This window comes from Delphinapterus leucas, chromosome X, assembly GCF_059928025.1.
Source record: "Delphinapterus leucas isolate spDelLeu-1000000601 "Yukka" chromosome X, BTC_Dleu_Yukka2, whole genome shotgun sequence".
Taxonomy (NCBI): domain Eukaryota; kingdom Metazoa; phylum Chordata; class Mammalia; order Artiodactyla; family Monodontidae; genus Delphinapterus; species Delphinapterus leucas.
In genome coordinates this window covers 49,974,886-49,999,176 of record NC_143150.1, presented here as the reverse complement: position 1 = coordinate 49,999,176, position 24,291 = coordinate 49,974,886, and the positions used below count along the sequence as shown (strand labels likewise).

General features: G+C 38.7%; 1 protein-coding gene and 1 non-coding gene across 4 annotated transcripts in view; one reads left to right on the top strand and one right to left on the bottom strand.

The window, feature by feature from the left end:
* Positions 1-24,291, top strand: part of DIAPH2 (diaphanous related formin 2) — an 887,827-nt gene that overhangs the window by 33,738 nt on the left and 829,798 nt on the right. The gene's annotated exons all lie outside the window — the stretch shown is intronic.
* On the bottom strand, positions 23,988-24,122 carry LOC115802633 (small nucleolar RNA SNORA70). Its single transcript, XR_004023138.1, has one exon. It is a non-coding gene; the product is annotated as a small nucleolar RNA SNORA70 (small nucleolar RNA).

Sequence of the window (24,291 nt, the reverse complement as noted above, 5' to 3'; positions counted from 1 at the left end):
TCAATTACACATATATTTGATTACTTGAAATTGTCCCTCATGTTACTGATGCTCTTTTCATTTTTATTTGTTTTGTTTCTTTTTTCTCTGTTTTTCATTTTGGATAGCATATGTTTCATTTCTACAGCATATGTCTTCAAGTGCACCGATCTTTCCTACTGCAATGTCTAATTTGCCATTAATCCTATCTAGTGAATTTTTCTGCTCAGACATTGCAATCTTCATCTCTACAAGTTCAATTTGGGCCTTTTTTATATCTGCCATATCTCTACTTAACTTTTAAAACATATGGAATACAAGTTAAAAAATAACTTTTAGTGCCCTTATATGTTAATTTTAACAGCTGTGTCAGTTCTGGGTCAGTTTTCTTTTTGCCTTCATTATAGGTCATATATTCCTGCTTTTTTGCCTGCCTGGCAGTATTTGATTGGATGCCAGATTTTGTGAATTTTACCTTGTTGGATTGTGGATATTTTTGTATTGCTGTAATTATTCTAGAGTTTTGTTCTGGGATGCAGTTAAGTTACTTGGAAACAGGTTGATCCTTTTGGGTCCTGCTTTTAAGATTTGTTTGGCAAGACCAGAGCAAGGTTTAGTCTAGGGCTAATTATTCTCTTACTACTGAACAAGAGCCTTCTGAGAGCTCTATGCAATGCCTCATTAATTATGAGGTTTTCCAGTCTGGCTGGTAAAAACAGGTTTTCTTCCCGGCTCTGTGTGAGTGCCAGGCAATGTCCTCTCTCTGAGCTTCTTGGATGGTTCTTTCTTTTCCCATCCTCAGGTGGTTTTCTTACATACATGCACCATTCAGCACTCTGCTGAACATGCGGGGTGGACCTCCACAGGTCAGCTAAGTTTTGTCTCTGTGTAGCTTTCTCCTTTCTGACACACTGCCTTGTGAACTCCAGCAGTCTAGTATCCCTGGATTCTCAGTTCCTCAACTCAGGTGGTTGGTCTGTAGAGCTTTGCCTGGGTCCCTTCCCTGAGCCACGACCTGCCCACTCTCCCAAAGCAGTATGTGGGAGCAGTTGTAGGGCTTGCCTCATTTTTTCTTACTGTCTTTGGGGGATCACTGGACCTTCTTGCCTGATGTCTAGTGTCTTGAAAACCATTGTTTGAAATATTTATGTCTCTCTTTTATTTTTTGGTTGTTTCAGGCAGGATGGTAAGTCTAGGCAGAACTGGAAGTCCTAGACACATTGAAAAAAAACAAACCGGTTTGACATAGCTAATTAAAGTGATCGAGATTTTTATGGTTCTCTTTTTCACTACCTCTTGCCCCACCCCAGCACCTGGTCAGTCTTGGCTGAATGTTAGCTAACCCCTTGCAACTTTTTTACTTAGTCTCCAGGTATAATCTCTTGGATTTAGGTCAAAACTGCCTACCCAACAGTTACTTTACCTCAGTCTGGCAGTCTTCTTTTATTATGGTCAATAGTTGTTTGGCAATTCCTTCCTTTACTGAGCTGGGTTAGTTCAGAGAAATTGCATACATAAAGCTTGTCCCAGTTTCCAATTTTTTTCCTCCTAACTGTTCTCTTCTTGGTCATGTGATACATCTGTTCCTTTCTGGTTGTTTATTACAACAACCTTTCCAGCCTTGGTCAAAATTTTATCCTTCTGGGCTCACATATCAATGTCTCCAGCTGAAGCATGTATCATATTTTTACTAGAAACTTAAAACAGAAACAGAATTTTAGTGCTAAGGAGAACCTTGCAGTTTATCACTTATACGTAAGGAGATTGAGAGTGTACTTCTCAGTCTTTCTAGTAAGCTGCCATTGATGTTTTGCCTTGTCACACAATATTTAAGATATTTTCGTCCTTGATTTTTTAAAAAAATATTTATTTATTTGGCTGCGTTGGGTCTTAGTTGCAGCATGTGGGATCTAGTTCTCTGACCAGGGATCGAACCTGGGCCCCCTGCACTGGGAGCGTGGAGTCTTAGCCACTGGACCACCAGGGAAGTCACCATCCTTGATTATTGTAAACATTCAGATATAACCGTTTTAGAATGCTTTAAATACATAATATAATTTAGGGATTATTTTATTAGTATAACCTCGCGTATTCTTTAAGCTGGAACATTCTCATTGGTCCTGTTGGCAGGGAGAAGAGAAGGCGGAAGAAAATCCAAGTCACTGTTCACTAAGAACAAATGTTGCATTTGTCCTGTGTGATCACATCAACATGGATTTTGGCAGAAAATTTCCCATCAATTTGACAGATTTTATTCGTGATAAATGTACTTCTAGAGGGCTTGCAACAAACCACTCAGTTATAAATGGATATTTCTGAAGTAATCCTTTCTAATTCATTTTCAGTTCCAGGTTTTTCCCCCTTCCTTGAAACTGTACCCTATAATGATTTATTTAAAACATACTGGATGTAGAGACTAGAAGCATATTAAATACATGATCTCATTTTGTACTGGTTTTCCCCCTCCTGTTTCCATTTAGTAAGACTGTTAAGTTTGTGGTCCTACCTTCTTTCTGGAATTCAAGGGAAGCTTCTGTTTGACAAAGCTAGGTCAAAGGGAATGAATTCTTCATTGTTGACTGTCTCCTAAATTTATATTCCAGTTGTCAAGTCCTTGAGGGATTAAGTTAAAATACTCATCTTGTATGTTGCTGAAACTAAATTTAGGGGGATGAAAGCAGAAACTGGGAAGGTTTTTAATCTCTGTTGTAGGGCTTCTTATGTTAGATGGGAGTACCTAATTCTTTTTCTACATAATTTAAATAAAGAGAGTAAACATTTTTTAATGCAAATCCAAACTGAGAATTCATTTTATAGAGATCATTAACATTTATTTCGTGAAGTTTTCCTTCTGTATATTTTAAATGCAGACACCATGGGAAGATCTTCTCATATGTGCTCATCAGTGCATTTTTGTCACATACTGACTATTTTGTATTTTACAGTTGGTTAGTCAAGTGCTGACTAATGAACACCTGAAAAGGTCTGTGTGTTATTGGTGTCAGAAAATAAATTCAATAGCTTTTATATACAAGCTGAGTCATACCGGCTGAGTTCATGTGAGTGATCAGGGAGGCATGTGACCTTTGTGCTCCATAGCTCTCTGCTCGAATTCTGAAAGTAAACTATGTAAATGACCTAAGATGTCAGTTTAAAAACTTCCCTTGGTTTTCAACTATCGAAGATGGTAAGGTGCTGCCATCTGTACTGTGATGGATCACACCATCCCTAGTTCTATGTTTGCTAATTACTTTGTGAAGGTATATTGTTAGCTGGCGTGGCAATACTGCATACAGGTCAGAGAATATTATAAAATGGTTTTGTTTAAGTTCTGTGTCCCTCGGGTTTCTAATCAGTAAAATGGGGATAATACTAATATCTACATTACAGGTTTGTTATGGGGATTAATTAATTAAACTAAAGCACTAAGAATAGTGCCTGGCACATAGTAGGTTCTCAGTGAATCTTAATTAGTAGCACTAAGAGTAGTGATGGTCTGTCTCTCTTTAGGTCTAGCTTTTCTTTCTTTTTGTATACACATGATTAATTAACACCATTCCTTGTTAAATGGTCAACTCTACAATTTGGCAGTTAAAGAGAGTCTCATTCATTTCTATCCTTTCCTCCCTCTCCCTGCCCCTCCCTCTCCTTCTCATTTTTTCCCCCTCCTTCCCACTTTCCCTCCCTCCCTGCTTCCCTCCATTGCACTTCTTGTACTTGTTGCTGTCTAGCTGAGGCAGTAGTAATAGACTCAGATGTAAATACTGCACTTTGAACTGTAGCAGTTTGATTAGAAGATAGAATTTGAAGCCATATATCCAGAAGAGGAAAAGAGACCCAGATGTCCCTTTCTTTGGTTTCTAATTTATGTTTTTATAAAATTCAGATTAAATTTTGCAATGTATTTAAACACTGATTTTTAAAATAAACTTCCTATTTGTTTCTTGTTGTTTTATTCCCCCACCTAACAAGCAACCAGGTAACTAGGGTGAGGGGGGAGGTCACTTTCCAACAACCACCCCCCCAGGGTTTCTGAATATGTAACTTCCAGAGGTGTGTATATATAATAATTCCTTCCTGAATGATCCCCTCGCCCATCAACACACACACACACTTTTTGTTGGCCTCATAGGTAGGGATGTGGGTAAACTTAATCAGCTAGTCTGGTTGGTCAGTGGAAACCATAGAGATTACAGATATTTCTTAGGATATGTTTAAGTGAATGTTATGGCTATGTTTTGAAGGTTAAATGTTAATTTCATGTTTTTTAGGGTGCTGGTAATTCTTTGCTCGTCTGGATTTTTCTCTGTAGATTTATTTTCTTGGTTTTAAAATTCTTCTATATTGTTCTCTTTGATTACTAACTTCCTAACCCCCCACCCTCTTTCCCTCTAGCTGAGTTGGCTGTGGTGGCCCTAAATGCCTATTATATGCTCTCTTTTCTAAGGTCAGCCCTGTTTTTTCTTTGGCTACTGATATTTCTTTAGCTGTCATTGAGTTCTTAGGTGCTCTATTTCTCTGATATGTGATCAGAGAAATATGTGATTTCTCTGATATATTGTTTAAGAGCATTGAGTTTGGAGAATAACAAATCTGGATTATCTTGCTTCCATCTTTTAACATCTGTGAGCCATGATTAAGTTAAATTATATCTATAAGCCTTGGGTTCCCCATTTGTAAAATGGGGATAAATAATGGAATGTACGTTAAGGGTTGTTGCATAAATTAAATCTTCAAATATATGTAAAAATGCTTAGTATGGTACTTGGAACATAGTTACCCCTCAGTAAATGATAATTATAATTATGCTTTTGTTGTTGGCATCCATATTATAGCTTCCTATCGCTTCTCCTCTCTTACCATTTCAGCTTTGTGATAACCAGTGTTCTGTCTCAGAGGTTCTTTATGTGATGGACAGTTCCAGTAGTGGGAAGGGCTATTATCAAACCTGAGAGAGATCCTATTTAAATTGAGAAATTACCAGCTTCCAGTAATTCATTTAAGAAATGTGTAGCTGCTCCAAGGGCCATTAGCTAGGTATCGTATAGTGAATTTGAGGGATTTGGGGGCTGATCAAGGAAAATAGATATGACCACAAGATGACAGTAGTACACAGTGAGCTTTATTTGGGTGACGCTTTGGCAGATTTGCAGTGGGGGAAGCCCCCTCATAGCCTGAGACCTTCCAGAGACAACAGCAGGGGGGTCATTCACTACCCAGAAGGGGGGGAGGGCAAGGGAACACCTTGGGGTGAGGAGGATCAGAGAGGGAGCATACGTGTGTAGATGATGTCCCTCAGCAGCACAATGGGGAATCTTTGGGTCAGAGAGCTCCAGGGGACAGCAGTGATTGCGGTTTTTTATAGCTACAGGGATTATTTTATCTTTGGCCAGCAGATGTTGGGTGTAGTTTCACAGTGTATGCAAACCAGGCAGGTTCTAATGGCTGAAAAATCTGCTTATTGGGGTGATATTTAAAACAATTGGATGGGGCTTCCCTGGTGGCGCAGTGGTTGAGAGTCCGCCTGCCGATGCAGGGGACACGGGTTCGTGCCCCGGTCCGGGAAGATCCTACATGCCGCAGAGCGGCTGGGCCCGTGAGCCATGGCCACTGAGCCTGCGCGTCTGGAAGCCTGTGCTCTGCAACGGGAGAGGCCACAACAGTGAGAGGCCCGCGTATCAAAAAAACAAAAAACAAAACAAAACAAAAAAAAGCAATTGGATGTGTAGAAATTTGCATTTGGTACTTGTGGACTTTTAATGGGTCTTAGCTGCTGTAAAGAGGTAGACAACATAGGGCCAATATACAGAGGCCATCTTTTACCCATTTATATCACATACCCCAAACTATTTAAGAGCCAGTCCCTACCTTAGGAAATTCATACTCTCTAGTGGGAAATTACATACTTTGATAAAATGCTATAATCAAGGTTTGACCTAAGACCTTGGGAGTGACATCAAGAATGATACCCTCTAGGAATTAAAAAAAAAAAAAAAAAAAGATGCCACGTTTGTGATGTTTCCGGGTTCTTTAAAGCATACTCTCGCTGAGGCAAGCACTCAACGTCGTTGGCAGACACCATGCTTCATTGACTTTTGAGTTTTACAACTTTGCCTCCCTTTTAATGTCTATGGCTTACATGTTCATGTTTAGTCACTGTAGCTTTGGGCCTACATGAAGTTTCATTTCTGCATTTTATGTAAAAGAAAACACCTCTCTTGGCACATTATGTTATTACTAGAAAGGGAGGAGGTCATTCTAGTACCTTCCTAAAATAAATGGTTACTGTTTAAGAACTCACCTAGGAAGGCACTTGTGCATAGTTTGTGAAATTTGAGATATTAAGAACTCAGTGGATATCTGAAAATGGAGAGACTTCAACTTGGTAGGTCAGGTTTGTACTTGAACAGATTCACTGTAAGTACTCTAGAGGCAGCCTTTATGAAGAGAGTTAGGTCCCAGGACAATTTTTTTTTTTTTTAATGGAAGGGGTGCATATTGCCCTCGGTTTCCCAGTTAAGATACTCCAGGAGCTTCAACCCCTCCTGTGTTACTCTCTAAACCCTTATACTGAAGTAAGTGGCCAGTTGTCTCTCTTCTATCCCCTTAAGTACCATTGCTAGGTAGCTAGCCCTGCCTGCAGAAAGGGAAAGCCAAGTTTTTCACATCCTGGGTTAGAATATATATTTTCTACAGAAAGTGTTTCAAAGGAGGATGCAGTTGGAATACTACTACTAGTGCTAATCTGAAAATGTATTATAGATGAAATCAGAGTTTGTAAACTGAGTTGGGAATTCAACCATCATTGAGAACTTTGTCTCTGTAGCAAAATATAGTAGCAGAACTGAGTCTATATGTTGCTTCAGGGCTATAAAGGGCCCCTGTTTGGCCAAAACTTCAATATTATTGATGACATGGCGGTTAAATAAGTAATTTTGTTAAAAATAAGTATAACACTGTTAGCAAATAGAATGATACTTGAAGAGAACTCAAGGAATTTTGTAAAAAACCTGGCTATGGTTTTGATGCTGGCTCATTAATTTGGGGCTAGAATTCATGACAGTACAGTAAGAGAAATTCGATAAATCTTAAAGCACACCTATATTTGTACTTCAGTGATCTACTGATTATAAATCTTTCCATCAGTTGCATAGCAACGTTTTTCAACCTTCCCAATCTCTAATCGACTAACCTGTTATAAAGCCAAATTACTCAGCAGTGAGGAAAATAGAAATTTGAACAAATGTTATTAAAATAAGTTCAGAACTTCTCAAATTACCCTTTATAACTTAGACTTTCTCTGTTTTATCAAAGAGCACCTCTCATTGATATCTGAGTGTTAATGGCAAGTTTAACATGGCTGGAGTATTATGAGCAGAGATGTATATGTATCTCTTACTGGTTTTTAGGCACCCCCAGGAAAGAACTTGATTCTGCTGGTCAGCAGCCTTTGTTGGTCAAACAATTGCAGAAGAGGTTAATAGCCCCATCATATTTTCCAGCTTTGTGTAACATGTGATCTATATATTGATGGATAGGAGACACCACTGTTGTCTTAAAGTCTAGGTGAAAAGGGAAAAAAAGAATTCTTTTTTTAAAAATAAATTTATTTATTTATTTTTGGCTGTGTTGGGTCTTCGTTGCTACGCACGGGCTTTCTCTACTTGCAGCGAGCAGGCGCTACTCTTCGTTGTGATGCGTGGGCTTCTCATTGCAGTGGCTTCTCTTGTTGCAGAGCATGGGCTCTAGGCACACAGGCTTCAGTAGTTGTGGCTCATGGGCTTAGTTGCTCCACGGCATGTGGGATCTTCCTGGACCAGGGCTCGAACCCGTGTCCCCTGCATTGGCAGGTGGATTCTTAACCACTGCGCCACCAGGGAAGCCCCAAGAACAACTTCTTTTTTTAAAAATTTATTTATTTTATTTATTTTTAGTTTTGGCTACACTGGGTCTTTGTTGCTGCATGCGGGCTTTTCTCTAGTTGTGGCGAGCAGGGGCTACTCTTCGTTGCAGTGTGCGGGCTTCTCATTGCGGTGGCTTCTTTTGTTGCTGAGCATGGGCTCAGTAGTTGTGGCTCACGAGCTTAGTTGCTCCGTGGCACGTGGGATCTTCCCTGGCCAGGGTTTGAACCCGTGTCCAGTGCATTGGCAGGCGGATTCTTTTTTTTCTTCTTCGGTACGGGGGCCTCTCACTGTTGTGGCCTCTCCTGTTGCAGAGCACAGGCTCTGGACGTGCAGGCTCAGTGGCCACGGCTCATGGGCCCAGCCGTTCCGCGGCATGTGGGATCTTTCTGGACCGGGGCACGAACCCGTGTCCCCTGTATCGGCAGGCGGACTCTCAACCACTGCGCCACCAGGGAAGCCTGGCAGGTGGATTCTTAACCACTGCACCACCAGGGAAGCCCCCCAAGAACGGTTTTTCACATCAAAATTGTTTGACTGAAAAGTGTCTGTGATTTTGCAATATTAAAAAAAAAGAGACTCCCTCTTGTGAGAACACCAGAATCATAACTAGCTGCTGGACAATCATCGACAGGCAGACACTGGAACTCACCAAAAAAGATACCCCACATCCAAAGACAAAGGAGAAGCCACATTGAGACGGTAGGTGGGGCGCAATCACAGTAAAATCAAATCCCATAACAGTTGGGTGGGTGACTCACAGACTGGAGAACACTTATACCACAGAAGTCCAGCCACTGGAGTGAAGGTTCTGAGCCCCACGCCAGGCTTCCCAACCTGGAGGTCCAGCAACGGGAAGAGGAATTCCTAGAGAATCAGACTATGAAGCCTAGTGGGATTTGATTGCAGGACTTCAACAAGACTGGGGGAAACAGAGACTCCACTCCTGGAGGGCACACACAAAGTAGTGTGCTCATCGGGACCCAGGGGAAGGAGCAGTGACCCCAGGGGAGACTGAACCCGACCTACCTGCTAGTGTTGGAGGGTCTCCTGCAGAGGCGGGGGGTGGCTGTGGCTCACCTTGAGGACAAGGACACTGGCAGCAGAAGTTCTGGGAAGTACTCCTTGGCTTGAGCCCTCCCAGGGTCTGTCATTAGCCCCACCAAAGAGCCCAGGTAGGCTCCAGTGTTGGGTTGCCTCAGGCCAAACAACCAATAGGGAGGGAACCCAGCCCCACCCATCAGCAGTCAAGCAGATTAAAGTTTTACTGAGCTCTGCCCACCAGAGCAACAGTCAGCCTTACCCACCACCAGTCCCTCCCATCAGGAAACCTACACAAGCCTCTTAGATAGCCTCATCCACCAGAGGGCAGACAGCAGGAGCAGCCTGTGGATCAAAAACCACATTCACAGAAAGACAGACAAGATGAAAAGGCAGAAGGCTATGAACCAGATGAAGGAACAAGATAAAACCCCAGAAAAACAAGTAAATGAAGTGGAGATAGGCAACCTTCCAGAAAAAGAATTCAGAATAATGATAGTGAAGATGATCCAGGACGGCAGAAAAAGAATGGAAGAAAAGACCGAGAAGATGCAAGAAATGTTTAACAAAGACCTAGAAGAATTAAAGAACAAACAAACAGAGATGAACAATACAATAAATGAAATGAAAACTACATTAGAAGGAATCGATAGCAGAATAACTGAGGCAGAAGAACGGATAAGTGACCTGGAAGACAGAATGCTGGAATTCACGGCTGTGAAATAGAATAAAGAAAAAAGAATGAAAAGAAATGAACACAACCTAAGAGACCTCTGGGACAACATTAAATGCAACAACATTTGCACTGTAGGGTTCCCAGAAGGAGAAGAGAGAGAGAAAGGACCAGAGAAAATATTTGAAGAGATTATAGTCGAAAACTTCCCTACCATGGGAAAGGAAATAGCCACCCAGGTCCAGGAAGCGCAGCAAGTCCCATACAGGATAAACCCAAGGAGAAACACGCCAAGACACATAGTAATCAAACTGGCAAAAAATAAAGACAAAGAAAATTTATTGAAAGCAGCAAGGGAAAAATGACAAATAACATACAAGGGAACTCCCATAAGGTTAACAGCTGATTTCTCAGCAGAAACTCTACAAGCCAGAAGGGAGTGGCATGATATACTTAAAGAGATGAAAGGGAAGAACCTACAACCAAGATTACTCTACCCGGAAAGGATCTTATTCAGATTCGATGGAGAAATCAAAAGCTTTACAGACAAGCAAAAGCTAAGAGAATTCAGCACCACCAAACCAGCTCTACAACAAATGCTAAAGGAATTTCTCTAAGTGGGAAACAAAAGAGAAGAAAAGGACCTACAAAAACAAACCCAAAACAATTAAGAAAATGGTCATAGGAACATACATATCGATAATTAGCTTAAACGTGAATGGATTAAATGTTCCAACCAAAAGACACAGGCTTGCTGAATGGATACAAAAACAAGACCCATATATATGCTGTCTACAGGAGACCCACTTCAGACCTAGGGACACATTCTGACTAAAAGTGAGGGGATGGAAAAAGATATTCCATGAAAATGGAAATCAAAGGAAAGCTGGAGTAGACATTCTCATATCCAATAAAATAGACTTTAAAATAAAGAATGTTACAAGAGACAAGGAAGAACACTACATAATGTTCAAGGGGTCATTCCAAGAAGAAGATATAACAATTATAAATATATATGCATCCAACATAGGAACACCTTGATAAATAAGGCAACTACCAAGAGCTATAAAAGAGGAAATCGACAGTAACACAATAATAGTGGGGGACTTTAACACCTCACTTACACCTATGGACAGATCATCCAAAATGAAAATAAATAAGGAAACAGAAGCATTAAATGACACAATAGACCAGATAGAGTTAATTGATATTTATAGGACATCCCATCCAAAAACGGCAGATTATATATTCTTCTCACGTGCGCACGCAACATTATCCAGTATAGATCACATCTTGGGTCACAAATCAAGCCTCAGTAAATTTAAGAAAATTGAAATCATATCAAGCATCTTTTGTGACCACAACACTATGAGATTAGAAATCAGTTACAGGGAAAAAAATGTAAGGAACACAAACACATGGAGGCTAAACAATATGTTACTAAATAACCAAGGGATCACTGAAGAAATCAAAGGGAAATCAAAAAATACCTAGAGACAAATGACAATGAAAACAGGACAATCCAAAACCTATGGGATGCAGCAAAAGCAGTTCTAAGAGGGAATTTTATAGCTATCGAAGCCTACCTCAAGAAACAAGAAAAATCTCAAATAAACAATCTAAACTTACACCTAAAGGAACTAGAGAAAGAAGAACAGACAAAACCCAAAGTTAGCAGAAGGAAAGAAATCATAAAGAGCGGAAATAAATGAAACAGAAACAAAGAAAACAATAGCAAAGATCAATAAAACTAAAAGGTGGTTCTTTGAGAAGATAAACAAAATTGAAAAACCATTAGCCAGCCTCATCAAGAAAATGAGGGAGAGGACTCAAATCAATAAAATTAGAAATGAAAAAGGAGAAGTTACAACAGACACTGCAGAAATACAAAGTATCCTAAGAGACTACTACAAGCAACTCTATGCCAATAAAATGGACAACCTGGAAGAAATGGACAAATTCTTAGAAAGGTATAACCTTCCAAGACTGAACCAGGAAGAAATAGAAAATATGAACAGATGAATCACAAGTAATGAAATTGAAACTGTAATTAAAAATCTTCCAACAAACAAAAGTCCAGGAGCAGATGATTTCACAGGTAAATTCTATAAGACATTTAGAGAAGTGCTAAAACTCATCCTTTTCAAACTCTTCCAAAAAATTGCAGAGGAAGGAACACTCCCAAACTCATTCTATGAGGCCACCATCACCCTGATACCAAAAGCAGGCAAAGATACAACAAAAAAAGAAAATTATAGACCAATATCACTGATGAATATAGATGCAAAAATCCTCAACCAAATACTAGCAAACAGAATCCAACGACACATTAAAAGGATCATACACCATCATCAAGTGGGATTTATCCCAGGGATGCAAGGATTCTTCAATATATGCAAATCAATCAATGTGATACACCATATTAACAAATTGAAGAAGAAAAACCATATGATCATCTCAATAGATGCAGAAAAAGCTTTTGACAAAATTCAACACCCATTTATGATAAAAACTCTCCAGAAAGTGGGCATAGAGGGAACCTACCTCAACATAATAAAGGCCATATATGACAAACCCACAGCAAACATCATTCACAATGGTGAAAAACTGAAAGCATTTCCTCTAAGATCAGAAACAAGACAAGAATGTCCACTCTCACCACTCTTATTCAACATAGTTTTGGAAGTCCTAGCCTCGGCAATCAGAGAAGAAATAGAAATAAAAGGAATACAAATTAGAAAAGAAGAAGTAAAACTGTCACTGTTTGCAGAAGACATGATACTATACATAGAGTATCCTAAAAATGCCACCAGAAAACTACTAGAGCTAATCAATGAATTTGCTAAAGTTGCAGGGTACAAAATTAATGCACAGAAATCTCTTGCATTCCTATACACTAATGATGAAACATCTGAAAAAGAAATTAAGGAAACACTCCCATTTACCATTGCAACAAAAAGAATAAAGTATCTAAATAATAAACCTACCTAAGGAGACAAAAGACGTGTTTGCAGAAAACTATAAGACACTGATGAAAGAAATTAAAGGTGATACAGACAGATGGAGAGATATACCATGTTCTTGGATTGGAGGAATCAATATTGTTTAAATGACTATACTACCCAAAGCAATCTACAGATTCAATGAAATCCCTATCAAATTACCAATGGCATTTTTTACGGAACTAGAACAAAAAATCTTAAAATTTGTATGGAGACACAAAAGACCCCGAATAGCCAAAGCAGTCTTCAGGGAAATAAATGGAGTTGGAGGAATCAGACTCCCTGACTTCAGACTATACTACAAAGCTACAGTAATGAAGTAATGAAGACAATATGGTAGTGGCACAAAAACAGAAACATAGATCAATGGGCGAAGATAGAAAGCCCAGAGATAAATGCACGCGCCTATGGTCAACTAATCTATGACAAAGGAGGCAAGGATATACAATGGAGAAAAGACATTCTCTTCAGTAAGTGGTGCTGGGAAAACTGGACAGCTACATGTAAAAGAATGAAATTAGGACACTTCCTAACACCATACACAAAAATAAACTCAAAATAGATTTGAGACCTAAGTGTAAGACTGGACAGTATAAAACTCTTAGAGGAAAACATAGGAAGAACACTGTTTGACATAAATCACAGCAAGATCTTTTTTGATCCACCTCCTAGAGTAATAGAAATAAAAACAGAAATAAACAAATGGGACCTAATGAAGCTTGAAAGCTTTTGCACACCAAAGGAAAGCATAAACAAGAAGAAAAGACAACCCTCAGAGTGGGAGAAAATATTTGCAAAGGAATCAACGGACAAAGGATTAATCTCCAAAATATATAAACAGCTCATGAAGCTCAATATTAAAGAAACAATCAACCCAATCCAAAAATGGGCAGAGGACCTAAATAGACATTTCTCCAAGGAAGACATATGGATGGCCAAGAAGCACATGAAAAGGTGCTCAACATCACTAATTATTAGAGAAATGCAAATGAAAACTACAATGAGGTATCACCTCACACCAGTTAGAATGGGCATCATCAGGAAATCTACAGACAACAAATGCTGGGGAAGGTGTGGAGAAAAGGGAACCCTCTTGCACTATTGGTGGGAATGTAAATTGATACAGCCACTATGGAGAACAGTATGGAATTTCCTTAGAAAACTAAAAATAGAATTACCATATGATCCAGCAATCCCACTCCTGGGCATATACCCAGAGAAAACCATAATTCAAAAAGACACATGCACCCCAATGTTCATTGAAGCACTATTTACAATAGCCAGGTCATGGAAGCAACCTAAATGCCCATTGCCAGACGCATGGATAAAGAAGAAGTGGTACATATATACAACGGAATATTACTCAGCCATAAAAAGGAACGAAATTGGGTGATTTGTTGAGACGTGGATGTATCTAGAGACTGTCATACAGAGTGAAGTAAGTCAGAAAGAGAGAAACAGATATCGTATATTAGCGCATGTATGTGGAACCTAGAAAAATGATATAGGTGAACCGGTTTGCAGGGCAGAAGTTGAGACATAGATGTAGAGAAGAAACGTATGGACACCAAGGGGGGAAAGCTGAGGGCGGGGTGGGGATGGTAGTGTGATGAATTAGGCAATTGGGATTGACATGTTTACACTGATGTGTATAAAATGGATGACTAATAAGAACCTGCTGTATAAAAAAATAAATAAAATAAAATTAGAAAATAATCCAAATTAAAAAAAGAAAAAAAAGAAAGTTTGAACCATCTGCTTTGACCTGTTCATGTGTAAGGGCCATTATGGTAGTTCTTGAGTTGCCTATACTTTTTCAGGGAAAAGGACATACAGTTAATCTTTATTTTATCTTGTAATTGGTAAATTGGTTACACGTTACATACAAGGCTTCAGAGGCTAAGTATAGTTGCTGGTTTAGTTTAGTTTTATAGTTGTAGTTTTTTTTTAATATATATATATCTGAGTCACTTTGCTGTACAGCAGAAATTAACAGAACATTGTAAATCAAGTATACGTCAATAAAATTAAAAAAAACACTACAACTATGAATCTAAACTTATATAAGTCCCCTACATACAAACAAGCTCCGTTCTAGGTGAGCATCTGTAAGTCCAATTTGTTTGTAAGTCCAACAAAGTTAGCCTTTGTACCCAACTAACACAATTGGCCATATACCGCTGCTTTTACACTTGCTTCCAGACATCCTGGGCTTGAAATAAAGATACCATACTACTGTATCTATACAGTACTGTACAGTAAAGTACACAAAAGCACAACCACTTGTAGAGGATGCACACATGTGACAGTGTACGTCAGACATATGGTCTAACTTATGTGATTGGACATGCAAATGCATGTTTGCATCTTTGAAAGTTCACAACTTGAAGGTTTATATGTAGGGGACTTACTATATAGATACATACATACATACACACATATATATTATTTTCCATTATGGCTTATCACAGGATATTGAATATAGTTCCTTGTGCTATACAGTGGGACCTTGTTGTTTAATAGTTGCGGTTCCTAACTCCACCTCAGTTAATTCAAAACGTGAAGAGTCCATTGTGAAAAACACTGTTAGAGTGGAAGAAATTTGAGGTTTATCAGAATAAACATTAATACAATTGATGCTTTGCCTAAAATCACAAAAACAGTCAAGAATTTAAAACTACCTGTTAGTTTGTTATGATACTATTTGTAAAACAGTGACATAAATGAAATTTCTCTGCAATGTGTTATTTTGACAGAATTTCTGTCACTATCTTAAGATGGAATTCCTCATCTAAATGGAAACTAAGTAAAAAACCATTTAAGGAACGCTATAGGACAGAAGTTTTAAAGGGAGTTATCAGTAATCAGCATAGAATCTTAAGCCAATGGGGAAAAAATTGAAGGTTACCAAATTTGATAATTTTTTGCTAATCCTAAATTCTTCGAAAGATCTTTTTGAAGTTTTCTGAAATTTTAAATCATTTTTGTCTATCATATAATTATGTTTTGCTTAAGTTTTTAAGTGTTCAATATTTGTTATAATTAGTTATTTTAAACATCCTTCCTGTATGAGTCCAAATAAACTGTTTTGTTTTCTGTGGGGAGAAGGTTGTCCACTTTCACTTTGGAAGCCAGTTTTACTAGTTGCACCTTTGGAAACCTGTGTTCCAGGAGCTAAACAACTGCCACACAATTGAACTTTTAGACCACAACCTGTTCCTGAATTGGGAATTGTTTGCAAATTCAAGAATATTAATTAAAAGTACTAATTGTGAAATTAGGTTATTGGCTGACTTTAGTTATCTTTTCCTAAAGATATGTATGTTATTATTATGTTGTTATTATTATGATGTCATGTTAAGATATTATGTTATTATATGTATTATTACAATGTACAAAAAGTATGTTGTAATAATACCTTATTCACAACTCAGGTATAATTTTCAGCTTTAGGCAATTCATACTCTTGAATCTTTATAGAGGAGTGAATTATTTTGTTTTGTCAGATTAATTTTGCAGCTACGTCAGAAAACTAAATGATGTGGTTATTTATAAAAGGTACTTGAAGTAGATAAATGAGGTGAAATATCTCCAGAGTGATAATCATAGCCATTTAGGTGTTATAAAGATAGTAATCACAACAACAGATATTAAATTACTCCATTTAATACAAGCAGCAATCATATGTCTGGGTATAGTTGCCTCAAAAACATGCATAATTTTAAACAAAATTATATATAGTAACTGCCTTCTCTCTATTTCTATTGCTACTATCATAGTCTAAGCTCTTATCACCTCACAGCTGGATCTCTCTCTATCTCTCTTCTCTGTTTGCATCTCCAATTCAGTAAATCATGACAGGTTTGAGTGTAGCTCTGTGCTAGAAACAGTGCAAAAAACTGAGGACACAGTGGGGACCAAGAGAGACCTAGTCCTTACTACACTGAGTTTACAGTATAGCCAGAAGACTGGCATTGATAGGGAATTATAATTTGATAATTGGGGTAAAAGAAGTCAGGAACCATGGGAGACGATAACAAGACCAACTTCAGCTCAACTGAGACCAGAAAGGGTGAGTAGGAGATGGGCAGATGAAGGAGTGGGTGAGGGGTGAGCGCCTGAAGCAGAGCAAAGTCTACATGGAAAGGCCAAGATTGAAAGAGAACTTGCACTCTAACCAGTATTGTTATATATGATGAAGACACTTCATCATATATGTGTTATATAAGATGAAGATAGATTTCAGAATATAGATAGAGGTTTTAGAGCTTGGGTTCTACTCAGACCTAAATGCTAATTCCAACTGAGTAATTAATTATCTTTGTGCATTTAGGCAAGTAACTTAATGCCTGCAAACCTTGATTCCCTGATCTGCCAAATAGGACAATAAATTCCTATATCATAGGATTGCTGTGAGTATTTAAATGAGGCAATGCATGTAAAGCTCTTAGCATAGTGCCCGGCATATAATAAATGCTCAGTAAATGGTGGCTAGTATTTAGGTAGAATAGATCCAACTTGCTGATCTCTGCAAGCTGCCTTTTTAGCCTTTGATTCCTTCCTCAGTCTATCCTGAATATTACAGCCTACAACCCTTCTCGGAAATGCTAAAATCTGAAAGTTCTGAAAACAGAATTTTATCATTTGGCCCCGAAACCCAGCCTGGCTTGAGGCTGTATATAATCTTTACTTATCCTGTCTTGTGGAGTATTCATGTTTCCCTGCTAACCTTGAATGCATTTGATTTAGGGTGCCAGCCCAGATCGCACTGGGTGTGTTTTGTAATATATGGTACACATACCATATTCCTTTCTAAAATATGAAGCACTCTGAATTCCAAAACACATCTGGCTTCAAGGGTTTCAGATAAGAGATTGTGGACCTGTACCACCCGAAGTCATCTTTCTAAAATTCCACCTTCTCTATGTCTGTCTCTGAATCAGGAACTCATAAGGACCCTCGATGGTTGTCAGACATAGTCTAGACTACGCCTTGTGGTTTTCAAGACTGTCTCTAATCTGTCCCCACTGTCAACTGAAAAAAATGTACAACCTAAAAGTTGAGAATTATGTTCTATTGGGCAGAGTTTCTAAGGACTTAAGCCCGGAAGACAGCCTCTCAGATCGCTCTGAGGGAGTGCTCCAAAGAGGTAAGGGAGGAGCCAGGATACATAGGAGTTTTTGCAAGAAAAACAGGTAGTCAGAACATCAAAAGATTACTGTGAATTAAAGAAAACCTGATATCTCAAGTTAATGAATTTAGCGCTCCTCTAGGTATGGGAAGATGTAAGAGTGTGGGCTCGTTGAAATCATTCCTTCGATATGCACCTTAACAATCTAGGGCCAGTACCTGCTTTTCTCCATCCTGAATCCCGTCAGGGTGCACAGTTAGGGGTGGCTGCAGTGGCTGAGGGCTTGATGGCTGCAACATCCTTTGTTTACTGATATGGCAGGCGACATTTTTCAGCCCCACCACCCTACATGTTCGAAATTTAATACCCTCTAACTTGAACCCTTTGTTTCCTAAGGCTGCTTCCCTAAAGTAAAATGTTAACACTGCTCTCTGTCTCACTTCCTTTTCTTCCTCTCTTTCTGGCTATTCAAATCCTACCCAGCAATTAGGGCACAATTCTTTATAGTTTCTTAATGAAGCTATATTTATTTCTTCTCTGAATTCCTCTTGTACTTAATTTATTCACCAAATATTTGAGCAGGTATGATGTGCCAGCTACTGCTCTAAATGTTAGAGATCCAAAAGTGATTAAGACAGGAAAATTAAGGGCTCTGCTATTAGGGAACTGGTTTTCTAGAAGCTAGAACATAAGTAAGTAAATAGGTAAGTGAACAGATAATTTCAGGTAGCGGTTCTGCTATGAAAATAGTAAGACAGGACATGTGATAGTGCCCAGGGAGGAAGAGCAGGAATATACCTCAGAATCTCCTCTGTGGTTAGTTTTCATTCCCTGGTTAGATTGTTAATGCCTTAAGGGCAGAATCGCGTCTTAAACTTCTCTTTGCCACAAAGTGCTGAGCCTATGATGGGTTCTGAAACATTAATGTTTGGTGGAGACATCTGTCTTTTTTTTAAAACAGAGAAGGTAAAAATTTATTTATTAAATATTGAGCCCCACTTGGCTAACTCATTGATCTAAGAGTATCTATTATGTACAATTGCTGGGCAAAGCCGGCTTTCTTTTCATTTCTGTTGCTTTTTATTCATAGAGTTATAAAGAACTTTCACATCCCAACAGTTTTCCCATTTGAAATGGTTTAGTACCTACAGAAGAAGTTACTACTTGAAAAACCTGGATTATTCATGCAATTGTTTCTGATTAATTCAGGTACTAAGTGACTTCCTCTAATTCATTAGCATGAACGTTTTTTAAGACCTAAGTGGCAAACATACATTTCTTTAAAAATTTTATTTTTATTTCTCTATTAACTTCTTTTGATTGAGGTATAGTTGATTTACAGTGTTGCATTAGTTTCTGGTGTACAGCAAAGTGATTCAGTTTTTTTTCCTCTCCTTTTAATTAATTTTTATTGGAGTATAGTTGCTTTACAATGTTGTGCTGATTCAGTTATACATACATACATATATGTATTCATTTCCAGATTCTTTTCCTGCATAGATTATTACAAGATAGTGAATATAGTTCCCTCTGCTGTACAGTAGGTCCTTGTTGCTTATCTATTTTATGTATAGTAGTTTGTATTTGTTAACCCCAAACTCCTAATTTATCTCCCCCACCCCGTACCTTTCCCCTTTGGTAACCATAAATTTGTTTTCTAAAACGTATGTTTCTTGAGTGCTTCACCCCTAGTCCTTAAGCTGAACATTCTTTTTTTTTTTTCTGTGGTACGTGGGCCTCTCACTCTTGTGGCCTCTCCCGTTGCGGAGCACAGGCTCCGGACGTGCAGGCTTAGCGGCCATGGCTAACGGGCCCAGCCGTTCCGCGGCATGTGGGATCTTCCCGGACCGGGGCACGAACCCGTGTCCCCTGCATCGGCAGGCAGACTCTCAACCACTGCGCCACCAGGGAAGCCCAAGCTGAACATTCTTGTTACACAGAAGAGACTGCTGGATTTCCATATCATAGACATCCCTCTTGGCAGTTAAATATTGAAGTTCGTGGCAAGACAATTAATTTAAGCTTGAGAAGAACTTGTTGTGACAGATTTCTGAAACTTATCCAGTGAACTAACATGGTCTTTTGCTTCATGAAGAAAACTGAAGCCCTATACTGTGATGTCATATTTGATTTCTGGTAGATACACATTTTGTTCTTTATATTGAAAGAGTATCTTGAGAAGCAAATCCGAAAAGGAATTTTTTTCTTGTTGTAAAAATGGTAGAAAGAATTATGATTTGTAGTAGCCAAGAGCTCAGGTGGGTTCAAATTTGAGGCTTTTGATTTGACAGTGCTTCTGAGATGGTGTCCTTTTGGTTACAAAAATAGAAAAGTATAGAAAAGTATTGCTCTATTAAAATGATGAAATGGACAGTTTGAGATGCTCACAGTAGCAAAGTAAGGTGGAGAATTGGAGCTTAATGCCTGTAACTTCATCTTCTCAACTACTAGGCTTTTGCCCTTTGAGGTCAGGGCCATGTCTCTTTAAATCCCAGTGCCTCGCACACTGCCAGCTGATCTATCATCTATTCGGAAGTGCTAATGGTGATGGAAGAATGCAGTGCCTAAGAGGACATGTGGGTGTCTGAAAATGCCCCTTACTGTTAGAAAGGAGATGAAAAAATGTTTTAGAGTAATTTTAAATACAAGCAGTAATAGTTCAATGGTTTTGAAAGCCAATTTTTCTTTTCCTCCTGTCTTCTTAGAATCAAACCTCTATCTACGTTGATCTCAGTTCTAAAAATCAGATTATATATACCTTTGTTGGTGAAACACAGCGGAGAGGTACTCAACTAAAACAATCTTCATAGTAAAGGGATTTGAATAGCTGAACAGAATGTTCAGCTTGGTTGCCAGATGGTTAAATAGCCTTGAATTGTCTTGATTGGTCTTACTGATTTGTAAAGTTCAGGGTGAATCCAGGATCTGAAAAGTTGAAAGGCAGCACTTTGAAGAATAATTACTTCCTTCTGTGACTGCTGCTGATCTGAATCAGTATTGGTCAGGGATGTCATCTAGAGATTTCAAACCCTGGATCATTGGTTGAGATGGATGACCTTTCTTGAAGGCCCTTCTTACTTGGAAAGTATATGGAGGTTATGATAAGAGTACCACCCGAACAGTGCTCTCAGAATTCCTCTGTTGTGATTGTTCTTTCATTCATTTGATCTTTGACTAGACTACAGCTTCCGTAAGGTACATGCTTATCTTGTTTATGGTTGTATTCCTAGTGCCCAGCACTGAACAGGTGCATAGTAGATGCTCAAATATTTGTTCAGTTGAATTGAACATGCTTTTCTATATTATATTGCCTTGCCCTACTTAGAGATTAAGAAATTTAAGCTGGGTAAATAATTGACCCTTCATCTTTATTGTGATGGCCAACTTACTTTCTCTAAAAGAGAAGAAAATAGTCAAAGTTGAAGAAGTGTGGCCAAGTTTTTGAGTTGGTGGTGAGACTTTTGAATTGTATGCAATTCAGTTGTCCAATTTCTGTGGTACTGGAGTAATTTCAAGATGTTTATGAAACATTGTATTACCATGTAACATTAGCCATAAGAGAGTCGAATCTTTACATCTTGCTGTTTTTGTTAATTTCTGCCTGATTGAGAAAACTAAAACTTAATTTTCTTGCAATAATGGCTCCTGCATTTCAATCAGAACTTCAGCATTAGAGTTTGTAAGTAAATCATCCATTTCTCTTATTCTTAAGGGGTTGAGACTCTGGAGTGAAACTTTTATAATTACGCAGTACTCATAGAGTACTGTAGTAAGTTATATTTAATATAACTGTTCATAAATGAAGTTTAATAAACTCTAATTGCTTGACTATTCACAAGCGTATTGCTTTTCTAGAGTTGATTTTAATGAAAATATATGGTCACTATACTTATTGGTGTAATATGCCCTCATCCTAATGACCATTATAGATTTAGATTTGCAATACAAACTTACTAAAATGACTTTAATCAGTGCTTTTAATTCAGGGGTGTGACTCTGATAAACATTTTTTTGGTCATTTTTTGTTGTTGTTTTAACTCCATAGTAGCTCTATAGTTTTTACACAGGAGTAAAATCCATAATGTCTGCTTGCCAGTGGTGTGAGAGAGAGAGGTGCATGCACCTATATAAATTACATTCAGATAAAATTTGAGAGCTTGTCCCTGTAGAACATCATTATAAATGAGACTGTATCTTAATACAACCATTTAAAAATGTTTTACAGGTCAATTCACATAAAAATGACTGCGATTGAATCTTGTCAAAGAGATAGCTCTTTACAGCTCTCTGAACTTTTTTCATGTTGGTGGTGTTTTTGTTATTGTTCTCCTTTTGTAACTTTCTCTTTTTTTGACTAATGTATAAAAACAGTTGTGCAGCAGAAATAATTTATTTTCTATTGCAGATAATTTAAGTGTAATTTATACAATAATTTCAATGTATTTTTAATGTGCAGTGGCCAAAAATGGCCCCCTCCTAAACTCAATCTCTTCAAATGTCCTTAAAGATTTTTCTTTTCAATAGACCACATTTGTCTCTCTTTTCTGAATAGTTGTAGAGTTCTAAGTAATGGTCTCAAGAAGATATTTATGACAGCAGAGTTTTACATGAGGGAAATCTATGAGAAAAATATCCATATCAGTCAAATGTGCATAGTTATATAGGATATCCAGTCTGTAGTTGAATGAAACTTGTAAATCAAGAAATCATAAGCAGAGTGTTTTTCTTTATGGTTCTCTATTACAAGTAATTTGGATAATTTTTTACATGAATATAATTTCCTCTTTGTCTTAAGGTGCTCTATCATTCTTAAAGATGCCTTTTAGGAAAAAATAGTCTTTAAGAAGACACTAAACAAAGCATAGTTCTCCTCCATTTTTGACCATGGGTCCACATTTGGTTTATTAATAACCAGACTTTAAACTCAAGGGCAGCTCTAGAAATAGAAAGGTACCTAGCCAGATTGACATTCCAGTAGAGGGAAGAGTGGGTGCACAAACAGGACATAATGAGGCATGCGGTGGGAAAAGGATTTCCATTTTTCCATAGCGCACAGATCATTGAGGGAAGACGTAGAAGGTAGCCTAGGGCTGAATAATATAGGGCTTTGAATGCCATATTAAGGGTACTAGTCTTTATTCTGTAGGTCATCAGGAGCCATTGAATACAGATGGGCAAGTAATAGTCATTTATAATTTTTTATTGAGTTCTGTGTGCCAAACACTGATCTAGGCATTAGGGGTACATCCCTGAAACAAACAGATGAAAACCTTGGTTCTTATGGAGCTCACATTTTTAGTGGGAGAAACAGACAGAAATAAATTATAGACTATGTGAGAATGTCGTAAGTTTTATTGAAAAAAGGAAAGCAGAGCATGCTAAAGCAGGTCAGGAGAGTGTGGAGGAGGTGGGTGTTTCCATTTAAATAGGATGGACAGAGTAGGTCTCCCTGAGCAAGAATTTGAAAGGGGGAGGAGTGATGGAGGAAAGCATATGGATAACAGAAAAGAGCATTCCAGGCAGAGGGAAGAGACAGTGTATGTGGCTTATTGCCTTATGGGGAACAGTGAGGTGGTTGCTGTGACTAGAGCTGAGTGAATGAAAGGAACTGTAGTAGGAGATGAGGTCAGAGGGATATGAAGAGTATGCAGCTCCATAGGGCCTTGCAGGTTATTGTAACGATTTTGACTTTCACTGGGAGTGAAAATAGGGTGCCATTGAAAAGTTTTGAGCAGAGGAGTGACATGATCTGACTTGTTTTTTTTTTTTTTCCTGACTAAAATCCATGGTTTATTCAGATTTCTTTAGCTTTTTCTTTTCTTTGTTGTTTTTTTTTTTTTTTGACAGGAAAGTAGGATTTATTGGTGCACGTGAGTAAAGAGGGGACAGCCTCAAGGCTCTCATGAGTGCAGGGCCCGCCATGTGTCCAGGGGGCCACGATTAGGGATGTATTTGACCCCACAGCCATCCGGCAGGAGCCACTTATCTGCCGCCATGTTTTCAAATTCACCTGCATTAAACTTAGTAAATCCCCACTTCTTGGAGATGTGGATCTTCTGGCAGCCAGGGAACTTGAACTTGGCTCTGCACAGGGCCTCAAACACGTGCTCCTCGCTCTGCAGCTTGGTGCGGATGGACATTATGACATGGCCAATGTGGACCCTGGCCACTGTGCCCTGGGGCTTTCCAAAGGCACTGCGTATACCTGTCTGGAGACTAGATTGGGGGCAGCATGCCAGTCACGAATGTCCACTGGAAAGGGCTGTCTCCAGGGTCCCTTAGGGCAACACATACAGGCAACAGGCTGCATACACTACTGAGGAGGCTGCTGTTTGCAGCCATTGCACACGTGGCCCCCGCGGGGAAAAGAGCATAGTTGGTTTAATTGGCTGCAAACTGACTTGGGTTTTAATACTGTCACTTCCTCAATGTGTTCAGAATGAACTATAGCAGGGTAAAGGTGGAAAAAGGGAGATAGGTTAGGAGGTTCTTACAGAAATCTAGGGAAGAGGTGATGTGATGGTGACTTGAACCAGATCTTTGCTTGAAGAAGATGACTTTGGC